This window comes from Aotus nancymaae, unplaced genomic scaffold (assembly GCF_030222135.1).
Source record: "Aotus nancymaae isolate 86718 unplaced genomic scaffold, 86718_ANA_hifiasm-v0.15.2.pri h1tg000036l, whole genome shotgun sequence".
In the NCBI taxonomy this organism is placed as follows: Eukaryota; Metazoa; Chordata; class Mammalia; order Primates; family Aotidae; genus Aotus; species Aotus nancymaae.
In genome coordinates, this window is record NW_026988450.1 from 48,494,596 (window position 1) to 48,513,454 (window position 18,859).

The 18,859-nt window shown below is 33.0% G+C and overlaps 1 protein-coding gene across 7 annotated transcripts in view; it reads left to right on the forward strand.

The window, feature by feature from the left end:
• Positions 1-18,859, forward strand: part of VPS13B (vacuolar protein sorting 13 homolog B) — an 839,649-nt gene that overhangs the window by 520,525 nt on the left and 300,265 nt on the right. The window lies entirely within an intron of this gene.

Consider the following 18,859-nt stretch of genomic DNA (forward strand, 5'->3'; position numbering starts at 1 on the left):
CTGTAATTCCAGCACTTTGGAAGGCCAAGGCGAGCGGATCACAAGGTCAGGAGGTCTAGACAAGCCTGGTCAAGATGGTGAAACCCTGTTTCTACTAAAAATAAAAAAAATTAGTTGGGCATGGTTGTATGCACCTGTAATCCCAGCTACTCAGGTGGCTGAGGCAGGGAAATTGCTTGAACCCAGGAGGTGGAGGTTGCAGTGAGCTGAGATTGCACCACTGCACTCCAGCCTGGGCAACAGAGCAAGACTCCATCTCAAAAAAAAAAATTAACTTGATATAATGAATAGATGCATTTAAAGAAATTGATAATGGAAAAGATGCCTGCAAGTAAGTATTGATGTTTCCTTTTTGGAAGTATATTCTGTTTATTTATTTATTTATTTATTTTTGGTACCCTAAAACAGAAAAGGACATTGTTATTTCTATAAGCATTTATGTTTTTAAGGAATACTTTACAGAATTAATGTAATAAGAGATCTAAAATTCATCACTAGCTAAATTGGGAGTCATTTTTGTAGCATCTCTTTAACAGCTGTTTGACCTCATTGTTCCCAGTTCATAAATTTTATATTGAATGCTTTTGCCTCAGCACACATGCTAAGATGTGAAGAATATCCTTTTTCACCACTTTCCTGTCTCAATTTTATTGATAGAATATTTCCTAGCTATTTCTCCACTTTTGACCATTTTTGTAACTAAATTTTTTAACTTGAAGAATTTTTTCAGTAAAATAATATTCTATATTATCTCAGTTTCTTTTGTATTTCTTTTGAAAGATACAAAAACTTTCTTGTTTTTGCATTCCTTTTGTAACCAAAATCCAAAAGCTGCATAATTGTTCTGTGGATTTTTATTGTGGTTTTGAGTCCCTATTTCAAGTAACTGTACTTTTATGTTTTAAATGTTTGTCTTTGCTATTTCTCAGTGTTTTCTATTACAGGGTTATTTTCTTAAAATGTATAGAATCATGGTATAGAAGCACAAATACTAAGATTAAATACTTTTTAGTCATTATTCTGCTTATAAAAGCTGCCAAATTTACATTTTGATTTTTTTATATGTTGCCTCAATTCTCCCTATGCCTTTTCTGTTTTAATTATAGCTTAGAAAAACTCTAGGGGTAATATATTTATACACTATATACTGGATTACTTATCTTTTTTTAAGATTACCAAAGAATATTGTTCTCTGGTATCAATTAAAAGTTATCTAAAAATTTATTAACAGAATAGACTAATAAAGCTTAAATATTTTCATCAAATGTTGCTATTTTCTGACTAAAGTTAACCCTATGTGGCTAAAGCTTTTGATATAGTACTAAGTCAACTCTTACTATATATTCTTATGAATCAGCATGGCACATTTTTTAAAATTTTACTTTAAGTTTTCGGTTACATGTGCTGAACGTGCAGGTTTGTTACATAGGTATACATGTATTATGGTGATTTGCTGCACCTATCAGCCTGTCATCTAGATGTTAAGCTCTTCATGCATTAGGTATTTGTCCTAATGCTCTCCCTCCCCTTTCCCCCCAACCCTCCAACAGGTCCCAGTGAGTGATGTTCCCCTCCCTGTGTCCATGTGTTCTCATTGTTCAGCTCCCACTTATGAGTGAGAACAAGGCATAGCACATTTATTATTGCCATATTTGTATAACTCTTACCCTGTTAAAACATTAATGTCCAAAGTAAATAAATCTATGTCGATACTTTGGAAAAGATGGGGAAAAATATTTTTACATTCTGATTTTTCTTGAAGAAATAAATGTATCTTTATATTAAGAATGCCATAACCATGCTTCATTTCCCAAGTGAAATACGTAGTGATCTGTTCTCAGCTTTATTAATTCCTGAATGCATGGATAAAATATTATACTTGGAGTTCTTATCAGTAATTATATATAATATGTTAAACATAATTATTGCTGGAAATCTGGATAGTGTTTAATTCTAGATTTAGTGGAGACCTTTCTAGTACCTCCACTTACGGGATTAAATTTCTAGAGGGAAAAATTTTCAAAAGAAGCAAATTCTAATGCCAAACCTTGGAACATAGCTAGCACATTTCTTGACAGCATGTACCTTTATTATTGACAAGGACATCCTGAGAATTTCTTTGTCACCTCATTGCTGTTTAGAATCATAGAGGGTCCTAATAATATCTACATAATTTATTACATCTTGATTATAGATGCTTGATAAGGGAGATTTTCTCAGAGAAGTGTTTTGGTGCTATAGTAGCCACTGCAAAATTCAATGCAAGAGTTGGAAATAGGTGAGACTTTGAAGAATGTGTTGAGCTATGGCAAATAGGCCTGGTAGAGGAAAAGAAGGTGGTCAAAGAGTAGAGGCAGAAATAAAGCATGATACATTTAGAGACATGAAGATGTTTGTTTTTTTGTATCAGAGTATTTGTTACTGGTGCATAATGAGAGCAATGAGGGGAAAAGTGATTGCGATCAGATTGGGGAAGCTTTGAATTCCTGGTTAAGGAATTTGTGCTTTATTACATAGGTGGATGGAGAGCATGAGGGAATTTTTATTAGGTTTGCACTATTTTGGGAGAATTAAATGCAGTGCCAAGTACATAGTAAGTGTTTAAAGAGCACAGCCTTTCGAAGTGACCCTGGCCAACATACAGCAATTAACTCCCTCAATTTTATTTGTAAACAGGGAGGATAATACTACCTACCTCATAGGGTTGTTATGAGGATTCCATAAATTAATGCATGTAAAACTTGTCTGGTACTTTGTAAGTATTCAGAAATATTTACTAATTTTTATAATTCAATCATAATTATTATACTTAATGAATGTTTTCAAAATAATTGCTTAGTCTGACTGTAGTATTTAATATATTGATTGAATTGTGGAAAGAATTCTACCCACCCCTTTTTGCTTATGCAAAGTTAAATAAGTAAAATACCACAGATGAACTAAGAAATTGTAATCTTGTGTGTGCTGCAAACAAACAAAACACCTTACAGGCATCCTTCCCGGCTATGCAAGAGGTTTATATCAGTTTAAAATTCCCAGATAATATTCAACTTGTTGTTTCAAGCCCTACCTACTAACAGGCCATATTACCAGCTAGAATTTGGATAGCATTTTACAGTTTACAGAATACTTTTGTATATATTTTCTCCTTTAGCTTTCACCACCTCCTTGGGCAATACTCAGTGCTATAATTCATATTTTACAGCAGAGAAAATGAAGCTCAGGGATGCCTAAGATCACACAGCTTGCTTGTGCTCTTAACCACTACACCATAATTCTGTTTGGCCTTTTTTATTGAAACAACTGTATCAAAACAATATAGAGTACAAGAAAATGCATTTTCTATACCCACCACCTTCCTTTGTTCTGTACCTTGCTTTTTAAACTCTAGCATGTAAGACTCATCACTTAGACATAATTTCATTCATAGATTTTTACTGTGATATAATATTCTATTGCATGAATATGCCAGGTTATTATGTCATTCCTCCTGTTGATGGACATTTGTGTTTTTAATTTTTCTCTATCACTTGTAGTATTAAAATGAATATTCTTCAACATTCTCCTTGTACACACATATAATAGATTTTCTAGGGCAGTGCTTTCCAGTAGAATCTCCTGTGATAGTGGAAATTTCTGTATCTGCACTATTTAGCTACATGTAGCTACTGAAACTTAAGGAGCTAAATTTTTAAAATTGTATTTAATTTTTATTTTTTGTACTTTAGGTTCTGGGGTACCTGTGCAGATCATGCAGGGTTGTTGCATAGGTACTTACATGGCAAGGTGCTTTGCTGCCTCCATCCCCCCATCACCTATATCTGGCATTTCTCCCCATATTATCCCTCCCCAACCTCCCCCCCCACACTGTCCTTCCCCTAGCCCCCCCAACAGACCCCAGTGTGTGATGCGCCCTTCCCTGTGTCCATGTGGTCTTAATTTTAATTAATTTTAAAGTGACATATACAGCTAGTAGCTATTGGACAGCATAGCTCTGGAGTATGTATCCAGGAGTTTAATTGCCAGGTGGGTGATAGTTTACATAGCCTCAATGCTGATAGATTTCACCAAATTGATCTCTAAAGAGGTTGTGTCAGATTTATATTCCCAATTCCTGAGTATAAGAGTTTCATGGCTCTCTGGCAAACACTTAGTCTTAATACTGTTGCATTAGGCACTGTACACTTAGGATTGCCTTGATAACTGGATATTTGTGGATGATGTTTAAGGAAAAATATTTTCTCTCTACAACTGGAGGTGATACTTTAATGAATGATATTAATGAATGATACCCCAGTATGACTAGATATGCTTCTAATGTATGGTAATAGAAGGGCATTGTGCTACTGTAGGAAAATATATCAAAATTTCTGCTCAAATATTAGACTAAGTAGCACTTGTTGCTGACTAGAAGATTCATGATTGATACTTCTCCTTAAAGAAACCATCTTTATTCGATTAATTTGCATATTAAGTTATTCATATTTTAACATCATATATTAAGAGGTTTTATGGACTGTTGGTGTATTTTTAAAAGTTCATACCTTTCTTTATAAATAGAGAATTGCTTAATGATTATTGTAAGTTTGAGAATACTAACTTCTGGTCCTATTCTTTCTTGACCAATTTTATAATATTTGTGGGTTGGAAGTAACTCCATAATTATAAATTATGTTAAATAATGTGACAACACTTATTTAAAAGGAGTTGATTTGTTCTATACCAAATCTAAAGGGTTTTTTTTGTTTTCTCCTCAAATTTTCTGTTTTAAATTAATTCTAATCTGTTGCTTTGGACTTAGTCTTTGTCATCTTTAACTTGAAGACTCACAGTTTTTCATCTGACTACATAACTCACAAATACATTTAAATAAAGCATAATCTTATATTTTATTTTATTTTGAAGGCCAGTTCTCATATTGTTAGGTACAGAAAATAGGCGACAAGAGGGACTGAATTTGTAGTCAGAAGGTGTGGTTTCCCATTTAGACTATGCTGTTTCTCATCCTCCTTACCTAAATCATCAGCATCTGTAAAATGGAGTTTACCTATAGCACCCTGTGAGTTATGATTTACCTAGATAATATTGAAATCCCTTTGCAAACCATTAAACTGTAAGCAAATGTAAAGTCGCATTATTAATATTATTACTATCATTTATGTATTTCTGTATTTTGCGTTACAAAGCTCTTTATAATTTGGTAGTAGAATTGGAATGATTGGGAATGAAAGAATGTAATAAAGAGAAAAAAGTTTGAATTGGAATGATTGGGAATGAAAGAAGGTAATTAAAGAGAAAAAAGTTTAAGTAATATAATTAGGGACATAGTAATACAAGTGAATTTGGTTAAGAGATAAAGGGAGATGTCTTTGTTAGAATTGTTATTAAAGATTTCCTAAGCAATTTGGAATTAGTACTTGTTTACATACAGTTTAACTAATTTAACTACAATTTGCTTTTCACAAGTATTTTTCTAGGAATTTTTCTTATTATAGAAGTTATTTAGAAAATTAAGAATCTGACTTTAAAAAGTAATGTACTATGAACATTTCTCTCTGTCATTAAGTATTATTTTAAAACCTTATTTTTAATGACTCAGCAGTGTGTTTAAATACCACTATTGCTGACCATCTTTAGTTGAGATTATGAATAAAAGGGAGTCAATTCTGAATCCTAACTTATAATCTCTGTAAAGAAGTCTTCTATGTTGACATAATTTTATGAGTAGGAAATGATGGGAAATGATTGATTAGTAGATAAAGAGGGAATGTTACAAACACTAGGAAAATTTCACAGAAATTTTCAAATAGTATACTCAAATTTGATTTGGAAATGAATAGGGACACTGTTAATGACCAAAATCAGAGATTCTAAGTAAATTAAATGAAAAAAAATTGAATAGAGAGAAGACAATATCTGAACGAGAAAGGATGCACACACAGTTGGAATAAAGTCCGGGTAGTTCATGGTTTGTGAAATAGAAATTGACTTGCAGCTCTGGTAGATTTTATAGGAGAATCCTTAAACAGGAGTGTTGCCAAAAATATGTTGTAGAAACATTAGAAGCAAGTAGATAGAAGGTCTGACTACCTTTAATAGGAACACATGATAAATTTGATGTGCTTATTACCATCTTTAGAAACCTAAAAAATGTAGAATTTAGAGTTTTACTAAATTTACAGTTAGCCTTTCAAAGTCACCAATTTGGGAATTGCAGTATATGTACTTCACTGCTAAGAAAGATCATTCTGGACTTCAATATATGTGAAGTTAACTTTTATGCCAAGTACTTGTACCATGAAGAAATCTATGAGGATTTTATGGAAACAAACCTGTAATATATTAATATAACACTCTCAAAAAATCTCTCTGATCTCAAGTATAATAATGAATTTTTATATATAATTACTTGAATTAAGCAATTTATACTTATCCTAAAATTTAATGTTTGAATATTAAAGAATAATATTTAAGAATTGTACTATTTTATTAGTGCACTATGGAAGAGATTGCTTAATCTTGTAATACTTTATGTGTGTGGCATGTGTTATGCTAGTTAAAAATCTAGAATCACATTTGACAATGCTTTTGATATTTCTTTTTTTTCTCATAAGCCAGCCTAACTTTCCTAGGCATTCCTTTGTTGTTTTATTACTGTCCTCTTTTATTTTTTTTTATTTTTTTTTTTTTTTGAGACGGAGTTTCGCTCTTGATACCCAGGCTGGAGCGCAATGGCGCGATCTCGGCTCACCGCAATCTCCGCCTCCTGGGTTCAGGCAATTCTCCTGCCTCAGCCTCCTGAGTAGCTGGGATTACAGGCACGCGCCACCATGCCCAGCTAATTTTTTTTGTATTAGTAGAGACGGGGTTTCACCATGTTGACCAGGATGGTCTCGACCTCTTGACCTCGTGATCCACCCGCCTCGGCCTCCCAAAGTGCTGGGATTACAGGCTTGAGCCACCGCGCCCGGCCTACTGTCCTCTTTTAAAAAAATATTCAAATGTTTTCAAGTAAAGTCTTTCACATTCTGTATATTGGTTATTTGAACCCACATATGGAATTTTATATTTGTTGCTGTTAAATTCCATCTTATTAGTTTTGATTAGCTCTTTGTTCTAATATTTTGAGATATTATAGAATCTGGATTTTTTCATTTACTATATTAGCTATACTTCCTAACTTTGACATCTGAAAATTTGATGATGAACTGATATGAATTCATGTAAATTAATGATAAAAAAAATATTTAGTTCTGCCAAATCCACTGGCATGTTACTAGAGACCTGACTCCATATAAATACTGTTTGAATGTGGTATTAAATCAACACTGAATCCATTTTGCTGTTTTCCTCAAGTCCCTATTTCTCTATTAATGAAAGTATCTTCATTTAATCATTTACACGTCTTTATAACACTGAATTTCATAAAATTGGTGCTGTTTTCTCATTTGTTATCCTTATCCTGTAACCAAGAAAAGGAAATGGGTCTACTTTGGTTTAATGTGTTCTTAGTTATGTCATAGAACTCCTGATATAGACCACTTTCTATTTTCAGTGCTTAAAACCTTCTAACAAGTAATCTGTTTGGTTGAAGATCAACATAATTAAATTTTTAACAGAATTGAAATCGTATTGTTATTTTTCTCTATTCTAGCACCTTGTCTGTAATATCGGAGAACACATATAAATTCTTCAATAAAATCAACAGATTTTTCAGTGCAATTATGGTCAGTTAGTATATTGCATTTGAACACAATTCTAATGAGATGAAAATCGTTTGGTACCTTTCACATTGACTGAACATTGTATGCCATATAGCTTCTCAAATCAGCATACCAGTATAATCCATTTATAACATAAGTGAGCAAATGAGGATTTATCAGCTCAAATTTATGACAGTTCACTAAATAAAAAAAAAAAAATTCAAATCTCATGTTTTCCGGAAGAGACATTGTGAAAATTTAGTTTATTTGCTTAACCATTGATAATATTTTGAGAATCTTCCGGTAGAAAGAGAGGAATATTTAAATTCTAAGGAAGTTGCCTATAATTTAGTTACCAGAAAGAAAAGAGCTGATAAATACTGCTGACTGTCATGTCATTATTACTTTATACTATATTTAATAATTTAATTGAAAAATGTGTTTTATTTCCCTGTCACAAAAACATTTGTTAATATAAAATTGCTGCTTCATTAAAAAGTTTATAGTAATTAAAAATTATTTTTTCTAGAAGATATGCAATTGCTTTCTTAGAAAATAAGTTAATAATTGGATATACTTGATTTTCACTCCTCTTATAAGCAAGACTCTTTCTTTTGCAAATGTGAAATGAGTGATGAATGTTTTAGAATTAATTTAACACATGGACTAAAGATATAGAGAAATGATTTTCTTACATAATGTTCTGTTTCAACTCAAGAAATTATTAAGGGACTCTTTTGTTTATTAAACTATCTATGTCATCAGTGTTCTTTTGGATGTTATAGCACAGAGTAAGTGAAACCAATTATATGGATTCAGTCCCAAAGCAAGCCAGCCAGCTCCTCTCTTATCCACTGTAGTAATAACAGTAACTAGATGGCATTTATTTGACACTAAGGATGTCAATTAAAGTTACCACATTTAACTTCAAAAGAAACCTAAGTAAATGTTTACTCTGATATTCAATGAGGTTTAGTTGACTTTCTCAAGGATACAAAGCTTGTGAAGTAGTAGAATTAGATTTTGAATATAATTGTGACTTTAAGATTCATGCCCATAATACAACATTATATCACACCATCATTGACCATGGAACCCTAACAATAGCCAACCATCTTACAAATGTGTGCCATTCATCGTAGAATTGACTAGGCCAGAAATTATAAGCCAGTCTCCTTCAAATTGACAAATACATGTACTGGCATCTGTGGATCAGTTGTGCCACAAATGATTTCACATAAAGCATAAAATAAAACTGAAGATGGAGCCCTGGAAAACACCAGTATTGGCAAACAAAAGAAAGAAGTCTAGTAAATGAGATTAAGGAGGAATAGTTTTTGTTTGTCAATACTGGTGTTCTCCAGGGTAATACATTCAACATTGTATTCATTAAACTTTCATGTATTAAAAGCCCACCATGGGCAGGCACAGTGGCTCACGCCTGTAATCCCAGCACTTTGGGAGGCTGAGGCCGGTGGATCACAAGATCAGAAGTTTAAGACCAGCCTGGCCAAGATGGTGAAACCCCATCTCTACTAAAAATACAAAAATTACCCTGGCACGGTGGCAGATGCCTGTAATCCTAGCTACTCGGGAGGCTGAGGCAGGAGAATTGCTTGAACCCAGGCGGCAGAGGTTGCAGTGAGCTGAGATTGCGCCACTGCACTCTAGCCTGGGTGACAGAGCAAGACTCTGTGTCAAAAAAAAAAAAAAGTCCACCATGTGCCAGGCCCTTCACTTGTTGCTTTGTACATGAAAGTGAGAAAAAAGAACATAACCCAGCCTTCAAGGGTGGAGTAAGTTAACAGAAACCTTAGCCTTGAAGAAGAAAAGAGATGCTACGTCTAAATAGGTCAGTGAAGAAAGCAAATATTAATTCTTGTTTTATAAATGAGACAGCCTTAGATTTTGGGGGACCTTTTCTCTGCTCACTTCAGTTCAGATAGCAGAGATATAATGTTCAAAGTTAGAAATATATGATACACCAAGTATCAGAATGTGGTTTTGAGAATAGGGATGCTAGTTTAGATAAAAGAGGGCATGTTCCTCAGCCTAGTCCAGCCCTTCTGACTCGTAATCTCTAAAGATGGGAGCTTAACATTTTGATCAGACTCCCTGGGTTATTCTTCTACACTCTGAAGATTAACACCCCCACCCTAATCATTGGTGATGGAACTTAGCATTGGTTTCAGCCTGACAGGTAACTATTATATCCCCTGTCCTATTTACTCTCAAAATTGCTGTCACTTATGGAGACTTGATGATAAATATGTAGACATTTAATTTAATCGAGGCATAAAAGTTTTACTTCTTTTTCATTCCTATTTTCTGCCTTATTTAACATTTTGTAGATCTCAATTGAGCTATAAGTGAATGAATTTCACTTCTTTACAGTGAATTCCCAAGATATGCCTATTCAGCAGTGAGTAGTAAATGGTTCAACATGAGCTGTTCCTTATGTAAACATACAAAAGGCCTGACCCAGACTAAATCAATTTAAAAAGGAAAACATTAAAGCTATGTTTCCTGTTATATACTTAAAGTCTTCTTTGGTTCCTTATGATTACATTATTGACCAACTATTGCAGACTTTACTTTATCCTCCTACACCACCTGCTGAATGGTTCAAATGGTATGGGATGAGAGTTTCGGAAGGGCAAAGCAATTACAATTATAACTCCTACATTTTAGCCAATAAAGCAGCTTTTTGTGCTAAGGGTAAGGAAGTCATGGGCTTCTTGACTCACCCCCTTTCCTGATTTGAATTGCTAAAAGGTTTTAAAGGCTGCAATAAGGAGAGAGAGCAAAGTTCATAGAGCTTTTAGAAGTATGTGAAGTTGAGACCAGAAAATTTAAGTCCTGTATATGATAGTAAACATTTCTAGGAAACATTTAATTAGTAAATTAAACAATAATATAAGGCTTTTTTATTATAAGATGTTTACATTGTATTTTTTAAGGGAGACATTGTTAACATTAGGCATTCTGGTCTTCATGTAGGACCAGCTATGGTTCTTTATCTGTGCTAGCTACCTAGTAACGTATCATTCTATGAGAATTCTTTGCTCTAATTATTCTGCAAGTGTCATTTTTGCTACGAAAACTTGGTATACTAAATAAAAATTCTCTTGCATAAAATATACTTTCATTTTTGGCATTGCAATTAGAATGTTTTTCACTCCTACCAGTCAATTTTTAAGTTATAAAGTTCTTTGCTTAGGGAAAATAACATTTTAAAAGTTGCAAAATTGTAAAATGATTTTCAATCTTTGAAAAAATTAAAAATAAGTTATTTTGAATCTTGTGTCTGTAACCATTTACCAAAAACCATTGTATTTATACCTTTAAAGAAAGTCAAGTGTGCCACGAGATGTGAAATATCTTTCAGAAGACATCTTGCTCTAATAGTGCTTAATGAAAGTTAATGTACCCCATAAAAGTACACAATTATGATTTACCACTAAAAGTAAAAATTTTTTAAAGTTAACATATGGTATCTGAAAACCTTTTTAGTATGTTTTCTTAATGTCATATTGAAAAACAAAGCAAAATGCTTTTAATATTTCATAATAACCGAAATCAGTATAAGTATAGGATAAAATAGGAGTATATCTTACACTTTAAAAAATAAAGATTAGTCACTATTTCAAGTTGAGAGAAAAAAATCCAAGTATTTTTTGGAAAATGAAGTAAATCAGTGCATTACTACTGTATTTTCTTTTAACTACAGAGAAAAATAAATCTTGGTGATTATGTAATAAGAAATATTAAATTTTTATCTGCCTGAACAAAACTATCCTGTATTTGTTTTTATCAGAGAAAAATTAAACCAAACTCTTAAATTTTATACATATTAGCTAATTCTTCAAAATCTAATAATTTATTAACTAAAACTAATAAGCTAAATTGCCTACCTTTATAATTTGTAATATAAATTTTAATTTGTATTTGGGAAACTATCTACAGAGGAAATACATTGATGTTTCCTGGCTTTGATAGTTCAGGAGACTAAGATTGTTGAAGAAACTGTGTTTTAAAGATGCAAGTATATTTTTAATTGGCCTAAATTTTCCACAATAATCTTTTTCTTCGCTTAGAAAGTAAGGGGTTTATTGCATACTAGCCAGCATGGTGTTAAAACATTGTTCAGTTGATGAAACAGATCAAATTAGAAAATGTGAGTAGAATTCATTGAGTTTGATTTATTAAATTGAATTATCAGTTGTCTTCTCTGTTCAGCTTTTGTTTTTTTTTAGAATCCTAGTATGTGCTTAATCTAGCCAAGTCTGTCTTACTCTCACTTTCTAGTCATTTTGCTCTTTTTTTTTTTTTTTTTGAGACATAATCTCCCTGGGTTGCCTAGGCTGGAGTGCAGTGGCACCATCTCAGCTCACTGCAACCTCCGCCTCCCAGGTTTAAGCAATTCTCCTACCTCAGCCTCCTGAGTAGCTGGGATTATAGGTGCACACCACCACACCCGGCTAATTTTTTGTATTTTTAGTAGAGACTAGGTTTCACCATGTTTACTTCTATTTGACATTTTATACAGAGGCTGAGGAAAGATTTCAAAGTGGGTTTTTTTTTTTTTCTCTGACACTTTTTGAAGTTTTTATGATATGATGACTTCTGTGCCAGGCTCTTTATATATTATCTCACTTAATTTTCATAATTCAGGATGAAACCCAGGTTTTCTCTCCTCTTGGCTATTGTGCTATTACAAAATTTATGTAACCTATTTGGCAGGGGAGAAAATGCCAGTTTGCAAGGCAAGCCCATCTTGTGGGCTTCACCTCTTCCTCAAACACTGGGCCTCATACAAGCCTCTGACACTTTGTACAGAAAGGCCCGTTTTTGGCTAGAAGCCTCCATGCCTTATGGCATTGTTTTTTCCCCTGCCTCTCTCCAGGCCTGCTGTTCAGAGACTTTTCAGGGTTTCTAGATGTGCTACTGCCTCATAACTTTCAGCCTTTGAACCTGCTATTTCCTCTGCTAGAGATTCTTTCTTGTATGAAATGAGATAACTGGACTTTTTTGAACTTGTTTCTACATTGCCTTCTTCTTTCCTGGGCCTCCCCAGTCTGGGTCAGCTGTCCCTTCTATGTGCTTCCCATTTTATTCTATACATAACCTTTTAGAGTATTACGTGTTGTATAATTGCCTCTAAATCCCCCATTAGACTGAAAGCGGTATGAGGGCAGGGACCATCCAGGGACCTATTATTCTTAGGGCCTATCACAATACCTACCATACAGTGCCTAGTAAATATCTGTTGAACAAATAATGCAAGTCAGGTCACTGGAGGAAGGGCTGTTTTGGTAGGAGAATAAGAGTTTTGACAGTCCTGACTAAGGCTATGAATAGGGAAGAACTTGATTGCTTTCCACCACTTTTTCCACCACTTAATACATTGCTAGCAGTTTTATACTGTCACAGTATGGTTTTAAAATGAAGTCATTTTCATGTAAAAAAAGAACTATAGAAGGAGAAGTAACGTTATATTTGGTAGAAGAAATTAAAGGACACTGTATTAATAGAAATATCTTCTAGAAAGTGTGACTACTAGGAGAGTTTTTTTTCACAGTAAGCCATAAAACCTTTGTCTCTATAAATCTTCCTATTGATTTAACTGTCTATTTAATCTTTACAATATCCTGGTTATATTTCCTTTTTTCTTGCAAATACAGTTATTTTGCCTTCTAGCTTTATCTTTTTTCTTTTTGAATGCTAGAAATTTGTCTATTTTGGGCTTTGTTGATCCTTTCTTTTTTATTAATCTGTGTTCTATATCCTTCCCTCTTTCTTTAGTTTATTCTACCTTTTTATGTTTAGCTTATTGAGCCTTTTTTATTTGCTAAAACTAATATTTTAGATAATATTTTCCTCTAAGTGCCACTTGAACTGCATCCTACAATGTTTAATGCATAACGTTCGCTTTTAAGTATTAACTTTTATTATGATTTTTTGACCAGTAGATGACTAATTTAGAACTGTGTTTTAAAATTTCTAGACATAGGCAGTTTTGTGAATTCTCTTCTTTAATAAAATATCTAACTGAATTGTATTGTGCTCAGAGGATTCAGTCTATATGATACTAATTCACTGAAATATACTGAGGCTAGCTTTATGGCCTAGCAGGTGATAAGATTTTGGAAATGTTTCTATGTGCTTGAGAAAAATATCTATTGTCCAGTTCTCAGCTACTGTGTTCTGTAAATGTTCACCTCATCATACATATTACGTTTTTCAATTTTTCTTTTTTTTTTTTTCCTATCTGCTTAAAGGGTTAAAGTTTTCCACCATGGGTGATAGATTTGTCAATTTCTCCTTGTACAGCTATCAATTTTTCTTTTATATGTTTTGAGGCTATTTTTACAAATAAATTTAGAATTGTCTTAACTTCCAGATGTACTGAATCTTTTGTCTTCAGACAGTAACTGTTTTTAAATAGAGTTAAAGTCTATGTTGTATAATGTAAATATAATTACTTACATTTTTTGGTCAAATGTTTGCCTAGTATATATTTTTCCATTTGGTGACTCTTCCTTTGCCCCAAAGTTTTAGGTGTGTCTCATAAAAAACAGAATATTAACTGTGATTTATTAAATGCAGTCTGACAGTTTTTATCTTTTAATGGGAGAGTTTAAGTTATTTATATTCATGATGATTATTATGTTTGGATTTTTATTTGTATCTTCTTATATGCTTTCTACTTGCCCAACTTTGGTTTTTCTTTTCCAACATTCTAATTTTTATTTATTTGGAAGTTATGTGTTCTATATCTGTAATTTTAGTGGCTACTATAGCTATATTAACATGTGTATTTAACAAGAGTCTGAAGTTAATATATTTTTCTTCCTCCTAAACAATACAAGAAACTAGACATTTTATTTCAAATTACCTGATCCCCTTATTTATATACTATTATTTTCCAGTGTCTTATTTTTGGCCTGTTTTCTCATCACAGTTTAGACATCATCATTATTATTAATTTTAACTAATATTGGTTTAGACTTACTCATATGTTTACCAGTGTCTTCCTTATGTTTAGTTCTTGGGATACTTTGGGCTGCCTGGATTTAGGGCTTGGTATTTTTCAATAATTGTGGAATAATTTTCAGATGTTATCTCTTCAAATGATGCATCATTCTTGTTCTGTGTATTACCTCCCTCAATATTTAATTAAGGATTTTTTAGACTTTCTCTCTTTATTCTCCCTGAATCTTAACCTTCTTTCATTTATAGTATTTCTTTGCCTCTTGGGATTGATTACATTCTAGATTTTATTGGATCTTTCTTTTAATTCACTATCACTTTAGCTGGGCTTAATCTGCTTGAGTTTTATTTTATTTTTTTCTTATTTGTAGTTCTACATGGTTTTTATTAAAATCTTGTTCCCTGCTCATATTTTGAAGATGTTTTATACTTTTTAAATAATTATTTTATATTTTATGTCGGCTAGTCTGTCCATTGTTCCTGCTCTTGTGTGCATTGTGAATTTTGTCTGTGAGTGTCTCATTTCACTTGGAACCTGATCTGTGGAAGTGCTTTGAGTTGAAATTGATTTCATCCCAAGAGAATGTGCTTTTACTTTTGCCCTTGCCTGTCATCTGGCAGCAACTATCAACCTGAAGCAAGATTCTCCATATTTGAGACTCAAACTTCCAAGTACAGGCTCATGATTGCAAAATCTTGGAGCATTGTTTTTTGGTTTGGGTTTTGTTGGTTTTTTTATTTGTTTGTTTTGTTTTTTTGCCTCTTCACCTATAAGTAAGGTAAAGACAGGTAAGTTGATAAATTACCTTGTCCCTTTCTACCTGAGCATGAGGAAGACTGTTTCTTAAAAAAAATTTTGAAATATAGAATCATAATGAATTACAAAAAATTAGAGAGGTCCTGTGTACACTTCACCCAGTTTCCCTCAGTGGAAACTTCTTGTTTTTTATTTGTTTTGTTTTTTTGCCTCTTCACTCATTAGTAAGGTAAAGACAGATAAGTTGATAAATTACCTTGTCCCTTTCTACCTGAGCGTGAGGAAGCCTGTTTCTTAAAAAAAAATTTTTTTTGAAATATAGAATCATAAAGAATTACAAAAAATTAGAGCAAGAGGTCCTGTGTGCACTTTACCCAGTTTCCCTCAGTGGAAAATTCTTGTATAACTATAGTATAATATCAACACCAGGAAGTTGACATCAGTACAATCAATACACAGTTGTATCGAGATTCTGCCAGCTTTACATGCACTTATTTGTGTGAATATGTATAGTGCTCTATGTAATTTTGTCACATGTAGATCATGTAACCACCATCACAAAAATCAAGATACAGAACTGTCCTATCACCACAGAGCTCCCCAGAAGGACTGTTTCTAATTCACCCTTTCACTGCTGGTGACCCTTGGTGATCTCAGCTTTATGTGAATTGTCTTCTATTAAATAGATTCATCATTTGCGTAAGCCCTGAGCTTCATCGCCTCCTGTGCAGTTAAGAGAATAGAAAATCAGTGTCTGCAGGATTTACCAGAAAACCTTAGAGTAAAAGTCAGCTTTGGAGGTGCTTATTTATCATAGTTCCTTGTTTCACATTATTTGGGAGACTTTACAGCTTCTGTTATTGGTATTGGCTCTGGGATGTGTCTGAAAAAAATACTTTAAATTCTTTTAAAGCAATTTAGTTATTAGAGCCAGGAGGTTCATTCAGAGTTTCTGATATGCCATATTCAGAAACAGATGGTACTGGAAATGTTAAGGAACATTTATCTTTATCGTTTTCATTGTAGTTCATTCATAGAGAAGTGGATTTGGTTTTGATACTTACGCATCTGTGGTTGGTGGTTTAAATATGCTGTTCATTCAGAATCATATAATATAATATACTTCCCTAATGCTAATAAAATTTATAAGGTACTTCTTTATGAATAATTTTTTAATTACATATATATTTTATTTATCTTTATAATAGTCCTTATATCAAAATAAAGCACAGAGAAGTTAAATAATTTCTCCATGCTCATAATCATTGGAAAGTTTTGGTCATGTGAGTTTTTAAACTCACATAAATCACATAAATCAAGTGCTCACATAACTCAGGTGTTTATCCTACTTTCCACAGCTCTGGAAAGTTTTGCAATTAACTTTGGAAGGTTTTGGAAGATTTGAAAGGTTTTGCAATTAACTTTTACATTGGATTTATATACTCAAATGTTATAAATTACTCTGATTTTTTTCAAATCAAGTATGTCACATATATGTCAATATATCAAACATATAATTTACTTTTAAAAGCAAGCAATAAAAAAAAATATAGAAATACTAATCCTGAGCCCTAAAAGTTTGAAATTTGAAAACTACCATCTTTGAAAGTATCTGGCTATCACTCAAAATGCAAAGTATTTTTGCATAGGGAAGAAGAACCTGTGGGAAATCATGTTTTTGACAAAAAATGAGAGGAGGAACATAGCTTAATTTAAGGCCAAAACCAAACAAAACCAAAAAAACCTTGGGAAATAAGCCTAAATGCATTGGAAAACTCTGATGAAACTCAGTGTTTTTGTGATTGTAATCTTGTGATTATACAGTTTTTCCATGTGTCAAGGGAAATAGGAAAATGGTTGTTTATTTTGGGATTAGGTTGGTTTGTCTTTTAATATAGCACTAATTTTGGTTTCATTTTTTTTTCCTTCAAAGATATTCTTAAAGTATTTTAGTTCACCTTAAAAATATATTTAGAAAGTTTACTTAAAATGTAGAGAGCATTGACTGTTTTAAAATAAGTAAAAGTAATGTTTATATGGGGAATAATAATCTAGGGAAATAGGTTAGGCAATCAGCTATCTCAGATATTTGCTGGCTCTCAGAATTTATGTGGCCCTGATTCAAAAGCTTAGTGTTTTAAAGACTGCTCTTATTGCTGTGTACAGATAGGTTCTCCACTGGAGATTTTTGTAAAGATTTATGTCAATTCAAATCAGTGAATTGAAACAGCATTTACCTATTGCTAGATAGTATAGATAGTTCCTGACCTCAATAAATGTATGGTATATTTGGGAAGACTGATAAGTCATTGTGATATTATTGTATTTACAAGTATAGAGAGACCCTAAGAACACAGATTTCGGAAGGAGGAAGTTTGGAGGAAGGGCGATCAGGAAAGGCTTCATAAAAAAAGTGATAGCTGAACTGGGCCTTTTCAGAATTAATAGAATTACACCAATATTTAAATAAAACTAGAACATTCTGCTACAGCAAGAGTCTCAAAAATGCCTTTCCTTCCTACTCCCACTCTCATTCATTTCTTTTGTCTTTACCTTCATTAAGGCAGATTGAAAGGATTAATGGACCATTTATGAGCCCTATTTATAATACAGTTCTTAAATTTGTATAATATTTTAGGTTACCTCTCCTGTAATTTTTCTAAGTTAAAAAGGAGAAAAAACAGGTCCAAATTAGGAATCATGAGAATTATCTTCAGTTGCTCTGGCTCCTGCTATGGCTCATTGACCAGTGGCTGTTTGTTCCCCTTTCCCCCTGTCTGTAAAACTCCCTCTGACATCTCACTACCTGAGCTGCCTGCTTATTCCACTCAGGTCTGCTCCCTGCTTCTCTCTTCACTTAAGTTAATGTCAGCCCTCACTTTGCCTGGCCCCAGTCCTGAGCAGCTGGCCCAGACACCTGCTATTTTGAGTCTGAGCCGTCATTCACTGTCTATTCTCATTTAAGCAGCCTCTGGGAGTGCTTGGTCTGACCTCCACACCTTAGTCAAGCAAGGCATAAACTGAATCAGATTTTTGCCTTTTTCTGTACTTTTCACACTAGGACCCAACACTCCCCCCTTAACCTCCCAATAATGTTTCATTAGTGTTCAATTGATGTGATTAACTTAATTGTATTTTTTAAATGTCTGTGATTGAAGCTTTTAAAAAATATTTCTACTATAGTAAGACTATTTTTATTCTGTTATTTCAGCTTTTCTGCTGAAAAAACTTTTATGGAGGCCAAATACTATTTTTCTTTTGATCATCTACTTTTTAAAACTTTTCTTAACCAACAAAACATAATATAAGAAAAAGGCCCCAAATTCAGGCAGACTTAAGTTTTGTCTGGCTCTCAAACTTTGTTTCCCACCCTACCGTACTGCCTTACTATTTGACTCTAAAACCT